A 16918-nucleotide genomic window follows, 5' to 3' on the forward strand; every position below is an offset into this window, starting at 1 on the left:
TTCAGAAAATCAACAACGATTTATAGTGGAGAAGGAGAACTTATTGGAGAAGGAGAACTGACCCTACTCCCCCAACACAATAATATAGCAACGTAAGACCTTGGAACTGAGACAGGGGGGTCCGGCGACACTGTGGCCCTACTTGGGGGAGGCCACGGACAGGGCCCAATAGGCAGGAAATCAATCCACCCACATTGCCAGGCATCAACCAAAGGGACACCCATAGTGGACCATTTGGGTGGCAGAGAGGGACTGTGAGGAATGTGTCCGGACCAATATATTCACCAATCTCCCCATCACTGCCTCTCAGCCATTCCAAAGGCTTTAGATATAGTGTGACCGGCACTGTGCTCCACTTGGCTAGCAGCAGCACAGCACGTTGCTAGTGTTAAGTCTGGCAGTATCAACGGTAGCACAGCACATTGCTAGTGCTAACAGCCTAGCAGTATCAACGGTAGCACAACACATTGCTTGTGTTTACAGCCTGGCAGTATCAACGGTAGCACAGCACATTGCTAGTGTTTACAGCCTAGCAGTATCAACGGTAGCACAACACATTGCTAGTGTTTACAGCCTGGCAGTATCAACGGTAGCACAGCACATTGCTAGTGTTTACAGCCTGGCAGTATCAACAGTAGCAAAGCACATTGCTAGTGTTTACAGCTTGGGAGTATAAACGGTAGCATAGCACATTGCAAGTGTTTACAGCCTGGCAGTATCAACGGTAGCACAGGACATTGCTAGTGTTTACAGCCTGGCAGTATCAATGGTAGCACAGCACATTGCTAGTGTTACAGCCTGGCAGTATCAATGGTAGCACAGCACATTGCTAGTGTTTACAGCCTGGCAGTATCAATGGTAGCACAGCACATTGCTAGTGTTACAGCCTGGCAGTATCAATGGTAGCACAGCACATTGCTAGTGTTACAGCCTGGCAGTAACAACAGTAGCTCAGGCTGCTGCACCTCCTCTCTGCTCCGCCCAGATGTATGCTGCAGTGGTGTGGAGGGAGGGTTGGAGGGAACACTGGAAGGAAACAAAACAGCCTCTGACAAGCGTAGTGTGAAAGCACTGGCACTGTCAGCAGTTTAGACTCCAGCAAGGTGGGGGACTGTGTGTGTGTGTGTGATAGTATTTCGCTAGCTTTCTCCCCCTTGGTTTTGGTATTGGTTTTACATGCATTAAGAGAGCTAATAATTGTGCATACAGGTTGAGAGTTTCACATTGCTAGCCTAGTTTCACAAGGAAATGCGAGCACACCCACGCATGCACCCACACACATACACACACACACAAATTTGACATAGCTTATTTTAATCCAAACATCACATTACAAAAGAAAATATTTTAAAAGTGTAAAGGTCATGGATATCAAGAGACTTATGGGCACCAGTTCCTTCTTCATACCGTTAGGTTGACCATGACCTCTGACCTCTGAACCTTTCTAATTTCCCTGCCAAGTTTTTTGAACAGTTCCCAGAATCGGCTTTAGACAGCCTCAAACCCCTTAGACAAGGTTGGTGGGACCACCCGTCTGGCCCCAGGAGCTTCCAGGTCAAAAAGGTGAGGTCACGATACGGACGGCAACAAGCTACGACAGGGACAACCAATTACAACTGTCTCAGCAAGTATGATGCAGGTGCATTGAGTGGGGTGGAGAGTTTTCTGTCACCATCACGTAGCAGTCTATAACAGCGTGTGTGTGTGTATGTGTGTGTGTGTGTGTGTGTGAAGCGAATATTCTCCCTACCTCTGCCAGTAACCGGCAGTTTTTTGTAAGCTCACTGCAGAGAGAGAATGCAGCAGAGCGGTCACAGAAATCTTAACATCTATCTGTCCACAAGGCCTAAACCACACAGAAAATGAAAAGAGACTGGCCATTCACAGGTTCTACATATCTACCTAACAGTTTAGAAATGCCCCCACCCCCAGTATTCCCTGCACACCTGTTTTATGTTGTGATTCGTGCAAATAACTAACCTGAACCTGTAGAGCAAAACATTTGACAACCTCAACACAATTTAAAACACTTTGCTGCGGAGGTGATGGAGATTCAAAGCACGTGGATATGGAATGCTTTGAATAGTTAATGTCTCATCTCAAACAAAGGCTTCACGTACATTTTAAAAATACCTAGTGAACGAACATCTTCACACCAACACCGTCAATTGGATTTGCAGCCTGGCTGAGTCAACGTTAGCTCGGAATATATGGCTGTTTGAATTAAATAAACCGGTGAAAACTGTTAATTATTCAGATAAAAAGATAGGTTGAGGGGAAAACAGCAGGTGGTCCCCTTTAAATCAATTCTCACATCCCACATTATAACACAGACTTTTTCCCAGCCACCAATTTATATCACCGCCTCCGAGCCCTGGGCATGAAATCAACTGCAGACTACCAGATAGCACCATGGGGGCAAGAAGATGCTGGGGGTGGGGGGCAAATAAGCCAGTTGGTGATCTGATAATGAACCAGAGGATACATGCTGGTTTTCACAGGGGGGTGAGCGGAGGGAGGGACGGATTAAAAAAAAACACACACATAGAGAGAAAGACGTGAGAGTGAGAGAGAGACGGAGAGAGAGACAGAGAGAGAGAGACACGGAAATATCTAGAGAGAACTACAGTAGCTGGTTTTGAAGGCAGATTGACTTTACTGTGTAGACTTGATGTCATGATGACAAACTGACATGACAATCTCCTCAGTCTGACACACACAAACACACACACCACAATGAACACTATACTCAAGCCCACAAATAAAGTGTAAGATTCATAAAGACAACATTTGTGGGAGCTCTCTTTGTAAGTACCCCTCTAGCTGCTTAGCCCTTCACTTACATAGGACTGTCACTTAAAGCCAAGCACTGTCACTGATATATGCTGGGAGCTGCAATGCAGCTTCTGCAAGTGCATATTTAAAATCACTAACTATGCTGGGTTGGACGGAGGAAAGTGAGAGAAATGTTTACATCTGGGGTGGAAGTACAAAAATGTCTTATTGTGGTTTAGGACACTAGGATAAGGGGGGAATTTCATGATTTAGTATCACTTTAAAAATGACTCTGGGACAGTTTCTGATACCAGCGGCGTGAGACAGGAAGCACAACACGACAACAGGAAGTGGCGGAGGAAGATTGTGTTCCACCTCTGTTGTAACAGCCATGTGAGTGAGTGGGTCTTTCTACTTTCAGACTGTGGGTTTGAGACTACTCCCCTTCCTGTCTCTGTGTGTGTGTGTGTGTGCCTTGAATCTTTTCAAACACTATCAACAATAGTGTTTTGGGGGTGTTTTCTTGAAGTACAGCTACAAATAAAGCATACTGCCAGAAATCAACACAACCACAGAAATCAGCTGCTATTAGGAAAAACACTGTTATCAAGCCTTGTACGTTTTAGTCTTTATGACTGCTTGGACATAGTCCTAGATTATTGTAGTGAAATAAACCATTCATAGTAGGAATTTGAAACAACCATTCACAGTTTCACCTCAGTAATGGTGTGTATGCCTTTCTGTAGAAAAAAACTCTATTTGGATGCCGTCTCTCGTAGCTGAAACATCATAGCGTTTTATCACAACCTAAGTGAGTGACTGGTTTAAGGGGACCTCAGTGTGTTTTACTTATTGTTAGTTTTGTGGTTTCTGAAGCCATCGGTTCATAATGTGCTCAGTGAATAGATTGATTTAGTGTCCATGACCATGTTAGACCTTAGATTTCAATGGCAGACACTGTCAGTCCCTGTCAGTCTGAACCCCAGTACAGTACAGTACAATGAGATACTGTATGTATATATATATATATATATACAGTATCTCACAAAAGTGACTACACCCCTCACATTTTTGTAAATATTTGATTATATCTTTTCATGTGACACTGAAGAAATGACACTATGCTCCAATGTGAAGTAGTGAGGGTATAGCTTGTATAAGTGTAAATTTGCTGTCCCCTCAAAAGAACACAATGCACAGCCATTAATGTCTAAACCGCTGGCAACAAAAGTGAGTAAACCCCTAAGTGAAAATGTCCAAATTGGGCCCAATTAGCCATTTCCCCTCCCCGGTGTCATGTGACTCATTAGTGTTACAAGGTCTCAGGTGTGAATGGGGAGCAGGTGTGTGAAAATACGGAAATAATGCTGGAAAGATGACTGAAAATGATTCTGAGTGGGATGCATGGATCATGAAGCTGAATGGCAGTAGCTACACACTGCACGTTAACATACCTGGCCACAGCAACTTTTACTTTCCTTTATTTAAAGTTCATTAGTCACAGAGTGTGTAGGCGCCTCAGAAATGTGTCACCTCAAACATAGATGTCACAGACAATCACACTCCTTATGTTTACAATCCCATTTCAGGTGAAAAGATCAAAGCTTGAATGCATTTTATTGATTGCAGGAAATGTGGCTCCTTTTAGTGGTCAATCAATAATTCAATCCCATTTCATTAGGATTTACTGCCCTGCAATAGGAGGAGAACGGCCGCAGGTGGAAGCCATCATCATGTCCCTGTAATTACATTCATTGACAGGAACCCAACAGACACAGATCTACCAACACACAGACCTATGAACACACACACACACACAAAACATACCAACAGACAAACATTGAACTACCAACTGACACACAAACACGCAGACATACGAACAGTCACACACAGACACAGAGACACCAACAGACACATAGAGACACACAAACATGGAAACCAACAGACCTACCAACACAAACAGAGACATACAAAAACACACAAACAAACAGAGCTACCAACAGACAAACACAAGCACAGACCTACCAACAGACACACAAACAGAACACAGAACTACCAGCAGACACATGCAGAAACAGAGACACCAACAGACACACACAGGCACAGACCTACCAACAGACACGCACAGTGGTGAAGGTAGACAAAGAAGTGTGATGTGGGGGATGGTAATGAGGGTGATAAAGACGTGTGATGTAGGGGATAGTGATGAGGGTGATAAAGAAGTGTGATGTGGGGGATGGTGATGAGGGTGATAAAGAAGTGGGATGTGGGGGATGGTGATGAGGGTGATAAAGAAGTGTGATGTGGGGGATGGTGATGAGGGTGATAAAGAAGTGTGATGTGGGGGATAATGATGAGGGTGATAAAGAAGTGTGATGTGGGGGATAGTGATGAGGGTGATAAAGAAGTGTGACGTGGGGGGTGTTGATGAGGGTGATAAAGAAGTGTGATGTGGGGGATGGTGATGAGGGTGATAAAGAAGTGTGATGTGGGGGATAGTGATGAGGGTGATAAAGAAGTGTGATGTGGGGGATGGTGATGAGGGTGATAAAGAAGTGTGATGTGGGGGATAGTGATGAGGGTGATAAAGAAGTGTGATGTGGGGGATGGTGATGAGGGTGATAAAGAAGTGTGATGTGGGGGATGGTGATGAGGGTGATAAAGAAGTGTGATGTGGGGGATGGTGATGAGGGTGATAAAGAAGTGTGATGTAGGGGATAGTGATGAGGGTGATAAAGAAGTGTGATGTGGGGGATGGTGATGAGGGTGATAAAGAAGTGTGATGTGGGGGATGGTGATGAGGGTGATAAAGAAGTGTGATGTGGGGGATGGTGATGAGGGTGATAAAGAAGTGTGATGTGGGGGATGGTGATGAGGGTGATAAAGAAGTGTGATGTGGGGGGTGTTGATGAGGGAGGGAGAGTCTCTCTTCCAGGGAGGAGGGAGGAAAAGATCGAAGTAGAGAAATGAATAGTGTAGAGGTTTATAGGTTCCTATGCTTTTGATGCATAAACCGTATCACACAAAATACAAAGATGGGGAAGCTGTGTTAACTTGAGTTTAACCCTTAATATGCCACTGGGCTGGAGGAATGCAGAATTCAGTCTCTTTTCTAATTACCCACTAACCCTTCCCAGAAAGACAGGAGTGAGGAAGGCAGGAAATGAAGGACCGAGCACTCTGCTCTCTCCAGCTCTGTTAACAGCCCTGCGCCTAATGAGATAGACATGAGAGAGAGAGAAAGAAAGGAAGGGAGAGAGATGTATCGTAATCTCAATGTTGTCAATTTCAAATGTTTATTCAGTTTTTTTTTTACTAATATACAACAAGCCCTAAAGGTGACCACCTGACTGAAGGGTTTGACTGACAGGTCCTTCGTCTGTTTTACGAGCATTCAGAATTTGACGACTTGCTGAACTCCAAGTCCATCTTAACAGCATATTTTTACCAAGAAGCCAATATAGCATAACAATAATGGTCAAACCCCTCCCTCAGAATATTCTATGCACCGCCGTGTGCCTTATAAACAATCAACCATGAAAAGCTCTGATTGGTTATGAGCTGATTCCGCCTACCAGAATCAGCCTAACAGAGGACACATGTTAAACTCCCAGATCCCCACAAGTGCTTAGCATTTAAGGCTTAGCATGTAGGGTTTAACATGTAAGATTTAGCATGTAAGGTTTAAAATGTGAGACTTAGCATGTAGGATTTAACATGTAAGATTTAGCATGTAAGGTTTAAAATGTGAGACTTAGCATGTAGGATTTAACATGTAAGGCTTAGCATGTAGGGTTTTACATGTGAGACTTAGCATGTTGGGTTTAATTTGTAAGGCTAAACATGTAGGGTTTCGCATGTATATATTAACATGTAGGCTTTAGCTGTTCCCCATCCTCCATCACCCCCTCCTTGTTCCCCATCCTTCATCACCCCCTCCCTGTTCCCCATCCTCCATCACTCGCTCCCTGTTCCCCATCCTCCATCACCCGCTCCTTGTTCCCCATCCTCCATCACCCCCTCCCTGTTCCCCATCCTCCATCACCCCCTCCCTGTTCCCCATCCTCCATCACCCCATCCCTGTTCCCCATTCTACATCACCCGCTCCCTGTTCCCCATCCTCCATCACCCCCTCCCTGTTCCCCATCCTCCATCACCCCCTCCCTGTTCCCCATCCTCCATCACCCCCTCCCTGTTCCCCATTCTCCATCACCCCCTCCCTGTTCCCCATTCTCCATCACCCCCTCCCTGTTCCCCATTCTCCATCACCCCCTCCCTGTTCCCCATTCTCCATCACCCCCTCCCTGTTCCACTCCCCCCTGGGACAGCCATGGCTGCTGGAGCAGTTTGACCAATCACAGAACACCACTGCCACAGTGCATGAGCCCCTCCAATCACCTTGGAAAGACAGAGAGAGTAGGTAGCCATTCAAGCACACACACACACACACACACACAAACACACCAACCACTGATACTTATTTATGCGCAAACATGGGGTTTCTCACTGTCTTTCAAATACACACACATGCATAGACACAAATACACACACGCGTAGACACAAATGCAGACAAATATGACCAAGGACCTAAATGTGTGTATTTAAAAACAGCCAGACAGTATTACTCTCTCGCACACAGAGACACACACAGAGCTTTGTCAAAGAGTGTGTGAAAATTCAGAGCCATTGAGCTCTCTACATAACAAAAACAAGCACACCTCCCTCTCCCACCTCCTCTTCTCTCTCTCCCTCCTTCTCTTCTCTCTCTCTTTCCCTCTCTTTATCCCTTTGTCAGCCTGCAGCCCTTAGATATGAACAGTCCTAAACACGACTCTACTGTTCTATCATCCATCCCTCCCTCCGTCTGTCCGTCAGTCTGTCTGTCTGTCACCAATAGGATCCACTAAGTCTCCTAATTGGACTATTCCTACACATTATGTAACAGGGACACTTACTGTCCAACGCTCCAGACGGTGTTTCACCTAGCTGTCCTGCAAAGCTAATTCCTTCCTTGACTACCATTGTTGGGTCCAAGCTATCCCCGATGCTAGCTGGCTAAAAAAAACCAAGAGGCTTTTGTTGTTGGCAAAGTTTTTTGACCATAGGCTATTTACACACCTAAGCTCTGATCAAACTTTTCAGACAAACTGTGGTAATTTATTGTGCTAAAATGGCCATTGATATTGCATATCAATAATTTCCCCCTAAGTTTGTTACTTTGACCCTCTACTCTCGCACTGTCACAGAAAAATTACTTTGGCTGACCACTGTGCAAATGTCAATCCTCTTGTCCCCAGACACTGCCTCGCGCTGTGTTCAATCACCTGGGGAAAAGGTTAGAATGTCTGAGATGTGATAGGCGTTCCGTCTATCCAATCAGCATTGGCGGAGGGTGTGACCTTTTTCACAAAGATGTATCAGGGAGTCAGAGATGTGATAGGCGTTCAGTCTATCCAATCAGCATGTGCTGAGGGTGTGACCTTTTTACAAAGATGTATCAGGGAGTCAGAGATGCGATAGACATTCAATCAATCAAATCAGCATTTGTTATGGGGAGTGACCTTTTTCACAAAGACGAATCAGGGAGTGAGAGATGCACAACTAGCTCCCAGACTGAGCTGAAGCTATGACTACCCAGTCCACACACTAACCTATATTTTATGTTGAGGTCGAGAGGCCCGGTAGCGAACTCTCCACAACCCGGTACCAATCTGAGGACTGGAGGTTCAGAATGTCTTAAGTGACACACATCTGTCACTTAAGACATACAGAGAATAACCCCAATCCACCTGTTTTCTACCAAGGTTGAAGACATACAGCTTTGACCAACAACAGTGGCAGTTTTGTTATGTTATACTTTTTACCGTGTTGGCAGGTTGCTTAGGATTCAAACCTTTTAAATTCAAACCTCTTCCAAGGGATTATGGACATCATCTGGTAATTTGGACAACATGCAATGGTAGCTTAGATTTGAATTCAACATTGAACTTCAACTAAATTGCCTATCCACGGGTCAGTACCATAATGTCTGTACATACGTCCATCTCACCGTAAGCGGTAAAAGCTGTTTTTTGCCCTCAGGCGTTTTCATCCTCCTGGTTCCTTTACCTATCCCTGACCACTGGGCCAGGACAGAGCGTGGGCACGCTAAACCGGCCATCACGCTGCCGTTTGGCCACAGAAAGCAGGCTCAGTGGAGCGGAGGGAAATGGGTCACGGTCAGAGGCCTGTTGCCTCCTCAGGCTACTGTCTGTGCCTGTCTGTGCCCCTAATTGAGGCTGGCTACAGCTGCGGCTGGCGAGGTCACTAGTTGCTACTGGTTTCAACTGTATGGTTCCTATGACGTTAGGAATACAGCTCAAAGGAATAAGTACAGTCTGTTTAACAGAGTTGAAGTCATTTATCAGTGCTGGAGAGAAAGAGAGAGATAGAGAGAGAGAGAGATAGAGAGAGAGAGACCCACCCCAAAGCTACTACCAGTTAGAACAAACAAACAAATCACAATATCTCCTCTCAAACCACTGCATCTTTACTTTCCTTCCTCCAACCCCCTCTCTGTTTCCTCCCTCCTTTCTGCAGAACCATAGCTGGTGGTTAAATGTTGTAGCTGTAAGGAATAGGATTTCTAAAACAGTTAACCTTGTGTGTATGCACACACACACACTCAATTACAGTGGCAAAATGAGGACACCCTGAGGAGCTGGAAGAATATTACCAACATGTTTAAAAAACATGACCCAACCCCCACAAACAAACACACACACACAAGCCAGGAACTAAAGAAAATAAGCCATGTAGAAAAGGAGAGAGTGTAGTGGGTGGAGTGTATAGGGGAGAGTGTATGGGGGAGAGAGAGTGTATAGGGGAGAGAGAGTATATAGGGGGAGAGAGTGTATAGGGGAGAGTGTATGGGGGGAGAGAGTATATAGGGGAGAGTGTATGGGGGGAGAGTGTATGGGGGGAGAGAGTATATAGGGGAGAGAGTGTATAAGGGAGAGTGTATGGGGGGAGAGAGTGTTTAGGGGAGAGAGTGTATAGGGGAGAGTGTATGGGGGGAGAGAGTATATAGGGGAGAGTGTATGGGGGGAGAGAGTATATAGGGGAGAGTGTATAGGGGAGAGTGTATGGGGGGAGAGAGTGTTTAGGGGAGAGAGTGTATAGGGGAGAGTGTATGGGGGGAGAGAGTATATAGGGGAGAGTGTATGGGGGGAGAGAGTATATAGGGGAGAGTATATAGGGGAGAGTGTATAGGGGAGAGTGTATGGGGGGAGAGAGTATATAGGGGAGAGAGTGTATAGGGGAGAGAGTGTATAGGGGAGAGTGTATGGGGGGAGAGAGTGTTTAGGGGACAGCGAGTGTAGAGGGGAAACAGAGTTTAAAAACAGCACTCGTTCTTTCCATCTCTCGCTCCCTGTTTTTCTCTCTTTAACTTATGCAAGTGTTGTTGTGCATGAAATAATCTTTAAAAAAGGAACAAGTTTTCCATGAAATGTGGAAATGATGTGTTTAATTATTTACTGCTTTGCTGATTTTATATCCAAATGATGGGAAAAAGTATAGATTTCTATTAGATTTTATTGTTTTGGAAAACCTTTTCTTACCCACATTGTATATTTTCCTACAGTGCTCAGCCTTACCATACTGTTGATCAGCCTGTGAGTATCCTAGAGCAATACAATGACCCCTCCTCGTTCCAGACAGTACACATATTCTATATATTGCATATAAAAAGCTCCAACTAGTCATTTTTAAGGAATTTATTTGTAAGTGCACCTGATGGTTATTTTCCATTGACTCATTAGTTTAGCATTTGGTTGATAACCACTCAAAACCTGTGATTAAAGCTGGTCTTTCATTTCAAAGGGCCTCTTCGTTGTCCCTCACCTCCTCCTCTGGGTCTCTTAGCCACGATGCGTGAGATCAGAAACAGCCCTGGAGGTGATGGAGCCAGAGTGACATGGGGCCAATTGGTCACGTCACCCAGAAAGGACAATGCATTTGAAAAGTACGGAAAACTGTTTTGAATGAAAACAATATAAACGCTATAGGAATAACAGGCTAAAGTAATACAACGGAAAAATAGTAATTAGCTAGGAATTGACATGACAAGTTACCTACTGAAACTGTACCCTGTTCTCTGGAGCAGAAATTTCTATCAATTATCAAAGAGCGATCAAATGAAGTCTTAACCTTTAGCCAAATAGTGGTGACAGCCCTAGCAGATTAAAAAATATGTTGAACAAATGCAAACACATTAAATGATAAACAAAAATACATGTTATGATGGGAACCATATTAAACTGGAATGTGCCCGAACTAGTCTAATACAAAATATGAATCATGCAAAGTAAATTTCTGTCATTCCGGTGGTAAATACATAGGATCCATTTCAAAACGTGTTGCGTTCACGATGCATTCAGTTCATTGATCAGAAAAAGCTATGGCCTGCCACTCAGTCCTCATGGGTATCTCCGCTTGCTAACACTGTGAAACGTACTACCGCAGACTGTGATATACAGGTAAAAATCATTTAGTTCACAGTTCTAGCGAAATATTTATGACTAAACTCTGAGCGTCCGTATTTTACATTGGCAAGTGTTATTAATGAGTTTCATGGTTCCAAATATCAAGTTAGTTACAATTATACACATTTTATACAAGTACAAAAGTAATTCCAAGTTTGCAACCTTATTTACAACTATAAAAAACGTATTTCGTGGTTCTACCTTCAGACTATCGCGCCTGAGGACAACACACATTCACAACACAATTTTCCAGATTTAATTCTCCTCTTAGAATGTCCAGATACAGTATCTCACAAGTGAGTACACCGCTCACATTTGCAAATATTTGTTTATATCTTTTCATGTGATAACACTGAAGAAATTACACTGCTACAATGTGAAGTAGTGAGTGTACAGCTTGTATAACAGTGTAAATTTGCTGTCCCGTCAAAATAACTCAACACACAGCAATGAATGTCTTAACTTTTGGCAACAAAAGTGAGTGCACTCCTAAGTGAAAATGTCCTAGTTGGGCCCAATTAGCCATTTTCCCTCCCCAGTGTCATGTGACTCGTTAGTGTTACAAGGTCTCAGGTGTGAATGGGGAGCATGTGTGTTAAATTTGGTGTAATCGCTCTCATACTCCCTCATACTGATCACTGGAAGTTCAACATGGCACCTAATGAAAAAGAACTCTCTGAGGATGTGAAAAAAATTATTGTTGCTCTACATAAAGATGGCCTAGTCTATAAGAAGATTGCCAAGACCCTGAAACTGAGCTGCAGCACGGTGGCCAAGACCATACAGCGGTTTAACAGGACAGGTTCCACTCATAACAGGCTGCACATGCTCAGCATCATATCCAGAGGTTGTCTTTGGAAAATAGACGTATGAGTGCTGCCAGCGTTGCTGCAGAGGTTGAAGGGGAGAGGGGTCAGCCTGTCAGTGCTCCGACCATACGTTGCACACTGCATCAAATTGGTTGTCGTCCCAGAAGAAAGCCCGCAAACAGTTTGCTGAAGACAAGCAGACTAAGGACATGGATTGCTGGAACCATGTCCTGTGGTCTGATGAGACCAAGATAAACTTATTTGGTTCAGATGGTGTCAAGTGTGTGTGGAGGCAACCAGGTGAGGAGTACAAAGACAAGTGTGTCTTGCCTACAGTCAAGCATGGTGGTGGGAGTGTCATGGTCTGGGACTGCATGAGTGCTGCCGGCACTGTGGAGCTACAGTTCATTGAGGGAACCATGAATGCCAACATGTACTGTGACATACTGAAGCAGAGCCTGATCCCCTAACTTCGGCGACTGGGCCACAGGGCAGTATTCCAACATGATAACAACCCCAAACACACCTCCAAGACAACCACTGCCTTGCTAAAGAAGCTGAGGGTAAAGGTGATGGACTGGCCAAGCATGTCTCCAGACCTAAACCCTATTGAGCATCTGTGGGGCATCCTCAAATGAAAGGTGGAGGAGCACAAGGTCTCTAACATCCACCAGCTATGTGATGTCGTCATGGAGGACGACTCCAGTGGCAATCTGTGAAGCTCTGGTGAACTCCATGCCCAAGAGGGTTAAGGCAGTGCTGGAATATAATGGTGGCCATACAAAATATTGACACTTTGGACATTTTCACTTAGGGGTGTACTCTGGCAACGTTTGTTGCCAGCGGTTTAGACATTAATGGTTGTGTGTTGAGTTATTTTGAGGGGACAGCAAATGTACACTGTTATACAAGGTGTACACTCACTACTTTAGTATCATTGTAGCAAACAGTCATCATTGTAGCAAAGTGTCATGTCTTCAGTGTTGTCACATGAAAAGTTATAATCAAATATTTGCAAAAATGTGAGGGGTGTACTCACTTCTGTGAGATCCTGTATAGACACACACATAAATATGAAATCACCAGAAAAAAACATCACTATTTTCCCTCTGAGCTTAGCTATTTCTACACGATACCAATTACCTTATTTTGGTTGCAGTTACACCCAAGCTATTACTTATACATCTGCTTTTTTTCTTTGCTGCCTGTTGTGAAAACTGAAGTGCCTTGGTTTCGCTTCCTCCTCCTCGGGCCGTTTGCCTCAAAACAAGCGACATGACAGCAAAACTTAGTTGTGCCTCACTGGCAAAATACAGTCCCAGGCAAAACGCCGACCCAGGCCGCTCTCCACCACTCTGTTTCCTGCCTGTTCTCTGCCAACATGGTTGTATTGCAAAAGTGTATCATGACCCCCGGCCATCACAATTCGTGTGACTGGACCTTGAAGTCACTATGTTCCCTTGAAAATGGCTACAACATGGTAGCAGTAAACCAAAGCTAAGGCAGGGATGTGATATACGTGTAGCCATGTCTTATTCATGTGTAGTTATAATCTTATAAATACGTTATTCATGTGTAGCCATTTCTTAAATATGTGATTCATGTGTAGTCATAATCTTATAAATGTGTTATTAATATGTAGCCATGTCTTATTCATGTGTAGTTATAATCTTATAAATGTGTTATAAACGTGTAGCCATGTCTTATTCATGTGTAGTTATAATCTTATAAATATGTTATTCACGTGTAGTCATAATTTTATACATTTGTAATTCACGTGTAGCCATGTCGTATATATATGATATTCATGTGTAGTCATAATCGTATGTGTTATTAATGTGTAGCCATGTCTTATTCATGTGTAGTTATAATCTTATAAATGTGTTATTAATGTGTAGCCATGTCTTATTCATGTGTAGTCATAATCTTATGAATGTGTAATTCATGTGTAGCCATGTCTTATAGAGACATTATTCATGTGTAGCCATTTCTTAAATATGTGTTTCATGTGTAGTCATAATCTTATAAAAGTGTTATTCATGTGTAGCCATGTCTTATTCATGTGCTATTCATGTGCAGTTGTGTTTTATTCATGTATAGTCCTGTCTTATTCCTCTGTTATTCGTGTAGTCATGTCTTTCTCATGTGTAGTCATGTCCTATCCATGTATGGATATGTTTTATGCATCTATAGTCATGTATGACTCATGAGTAATCATGTCTTATTCATGTGTTACTTATGTGTAGTCCCGTCTCATTCATGTCTTATTCATGTTATTCATGTGTAGTCATGTCTTATTGAGGTGTATCCACACCTTATTAATGTCTTATTCATGTGTAGTCCTGTCTCATGCATGTCTTATCCATGTGTTATTAATGAGAGGTCATGTCTAATTGAGGTGTAGCCACACCTTATTCATGTCTTATTCACGTATAGTCATGTGTTATTCATATGTTGTCACATCTTATTCATGTGTAGTCATGACTGATTAATGTGTTGTCATGCCTTATTCATGTCATATTCATGTGTAGTCATGTCTTATTCATGTGTAGTCATGTCTTATCCATGTGTAGTCATGTCTTTTTCTTGTGTTATTTACGTGTGGTCATGTCTTATTCATGCATAGTAATATCTTATTCATGTGTAGTCATGCCTTATTCATATGTAGTCATGCCTTATTCATGTGTTGACATGCCTTATTCATGTCTAGTCATTCCTTATTTATGTCTGATTCATGTGTAGTCATGTCTTATTCATGTGTAGTCATGTCATATTAATGTGTTATGTGTAGTCATGTCTTTTTCATTTCTTATTAATGTGTAGTCCTGTCTTTTTCATGTGTTATTCATGTGCAGTTATGTCTTTTTCATGTGTAGTCATGTCTTATCCATGTCTTATTCATGTCTTAGTCTTGTTACTTAATGTTATTTAATAACATTGTCTTCATGATAAGTTAACACAGAACTAATTGACAGTTCACAATCTGTTTATCATGTGTGTGACTGCCAAATGACATCCTATTTCCCTCAGTGTACTATTTTTGACCAGCTTAAAGTAGAATCATATATATGGGAAATACAGGATGAACAAAACAGTGTCACATTTAGTGCTGTGATTCAAATTTCAGCCTTCATTTCAGCAGCAAGCTGACTTCCAGAAACAAGTTCTTTTAACAGTGTGTTCCTTAGTTTCTGAGAAAATGGAAGGGAACTGCTGAACCGTTAAATCAACAGAGCTGTCAGGATAGAAAGGCAATGGAATGACACAAAGTGATTTTATAGACATGGTTATATTCATATGCATAACCAAAGACACGATTTCATAGACATAATTACATCTACTGTATATGCAGAACCACTTAAAGCTGTGATAAATAGTATTTTTTCAGTAAAAAAAACTATTACAGCATTTTGCAATTACTCAGCGGTCAGAAAGCGGGTTCCGCACCAATGCCTGATAGAGAATTAAGATCTGAATAAAAATATGAAAAATACAATTACCTGTTCCAAAAAATTTTAGAACTCAGAGTTCGATGTTCTTAGCCTTGCTTACATTAGCTTAGGGTTCCTGATTGCTAGCCATAGAGAGCTATTCAAAGTCTTCTTTTGCATCTTTGCAGTTTTCGTAGTGTATGTTGTAGTAGACAAAGAAGGAATTGGCAGTTTGTCGTCCTGGACTCAAGCTGTCATTTTAGTTTCTTACAATAAGCCAAGTTCGCTCCCTATGGCGTACTTATGCCATATACAGTATATACAGGGATATATAAAGTCCACACACCCCTGTTAAAATGGCAGTTTCTTGTGATGTGAAAGAATGAGACAAAGTAATGTCAGAACTTTTGCCACTTTTAATGTGACCTATAATGTGAACAATTCAATTGGAAAACAAACAAACCTTTGAGGGGTAAAAATGAAAAAATAAAACTCTTACAATAACACCCTCTTATAACTGGGGATGTGGCTATGTTCAGAATTAACCAATCACATTCAAACTGTGAAATAGAAGTCATTACACACCTGCCATCATTTAAAGTGACTCTGATTAATCACAAATAAAGTTCAGCTGAAAATGTCAGCTGATTTTCCTGACATTTTCTTATTTGCATCTCAGAGCAAAAGCCATGGTCCTCAGAGAGCTTCCAAAGCATCAGAGGGTTCTCATTGTTGAAAGATATCAGCCAAGAGAAGAGTACAAAATAATTTCCAAAGCATTAGATTTACCATGGAACACAATGAAGAAAGTCATCATCAAGTGGAGAAAATATGGCACAACAGAGACATTACCAAGAACTGGACATCTCTCCAAAATTGATGAAAAGACAACAAAACTGGTCAGGGAGGCTTCCAAGGGGCCTACAGGAACATTAAAGGAACTGCAGGAATTTCTGTCAAGTACTGGTTGTGTGCTACATTTGACAACAATCTCCTGTATTCTACATATGAATGGGCTATGGGGTAGGGTGGCAAGACAGAAGCCTTTTCTTACAGAGAAAAACAACCAAGTCCGGCTGAAGTTTGCAAAAACAAACATCAAGTCCTCCAAAAGCATGTGGGAAAATGTCTTATGGTCTGCTGAAACCAAGGTTGAACTTTTTGACCATAATTCCAAAAGGTATGTTTGGCGCAAAAACAACACTGCACATCACCCAAAGAACACCATACCCACAGTGAAGCATGGTGGTGGCAGCATCAGTTCCAAATACCAGGCAATATTGGCACAAAACCTTCAGGCGTCTGTTAGAAAGCAGAAGATGAAGAGGAAGTTCACCTTTCAGCACGGCAACGACCCAAAGCACACAAAAGCATGGCT

The 16918-nt window shown here is 42.7% G+C and overlaps 1 protein-coding gene across 4 annotated transcripts in view; it reads right to left on the reverse strand.

Moving 5' to 3' along the window:
- The window catches only part of ppp1r9ba (protein phosphatase 1, regulatory subunit 9Ba), a 63334-nt gene that overhangs the window by 25173 nt on the left and 21243 nt on the right, over positions 1-16918 (reverse strand). The gene's annotated exons all lie outside the window — the stretch shown is intronic.

This window comes from Esox lucius, chromosome 11, assembly GCF_011004845.1.
Source record: "Esox lucius isolate fEsoLuc1 chromosome 11, fEsoLuc1.pri, whole genome shotgun sequence".
Taxonomy (NCBI): domain Eukaryota; kingdom Metazoa; phylum Chordata; class Actinopteri; order Esociformes; family Esocidae; genus Esox; species Esox lucius.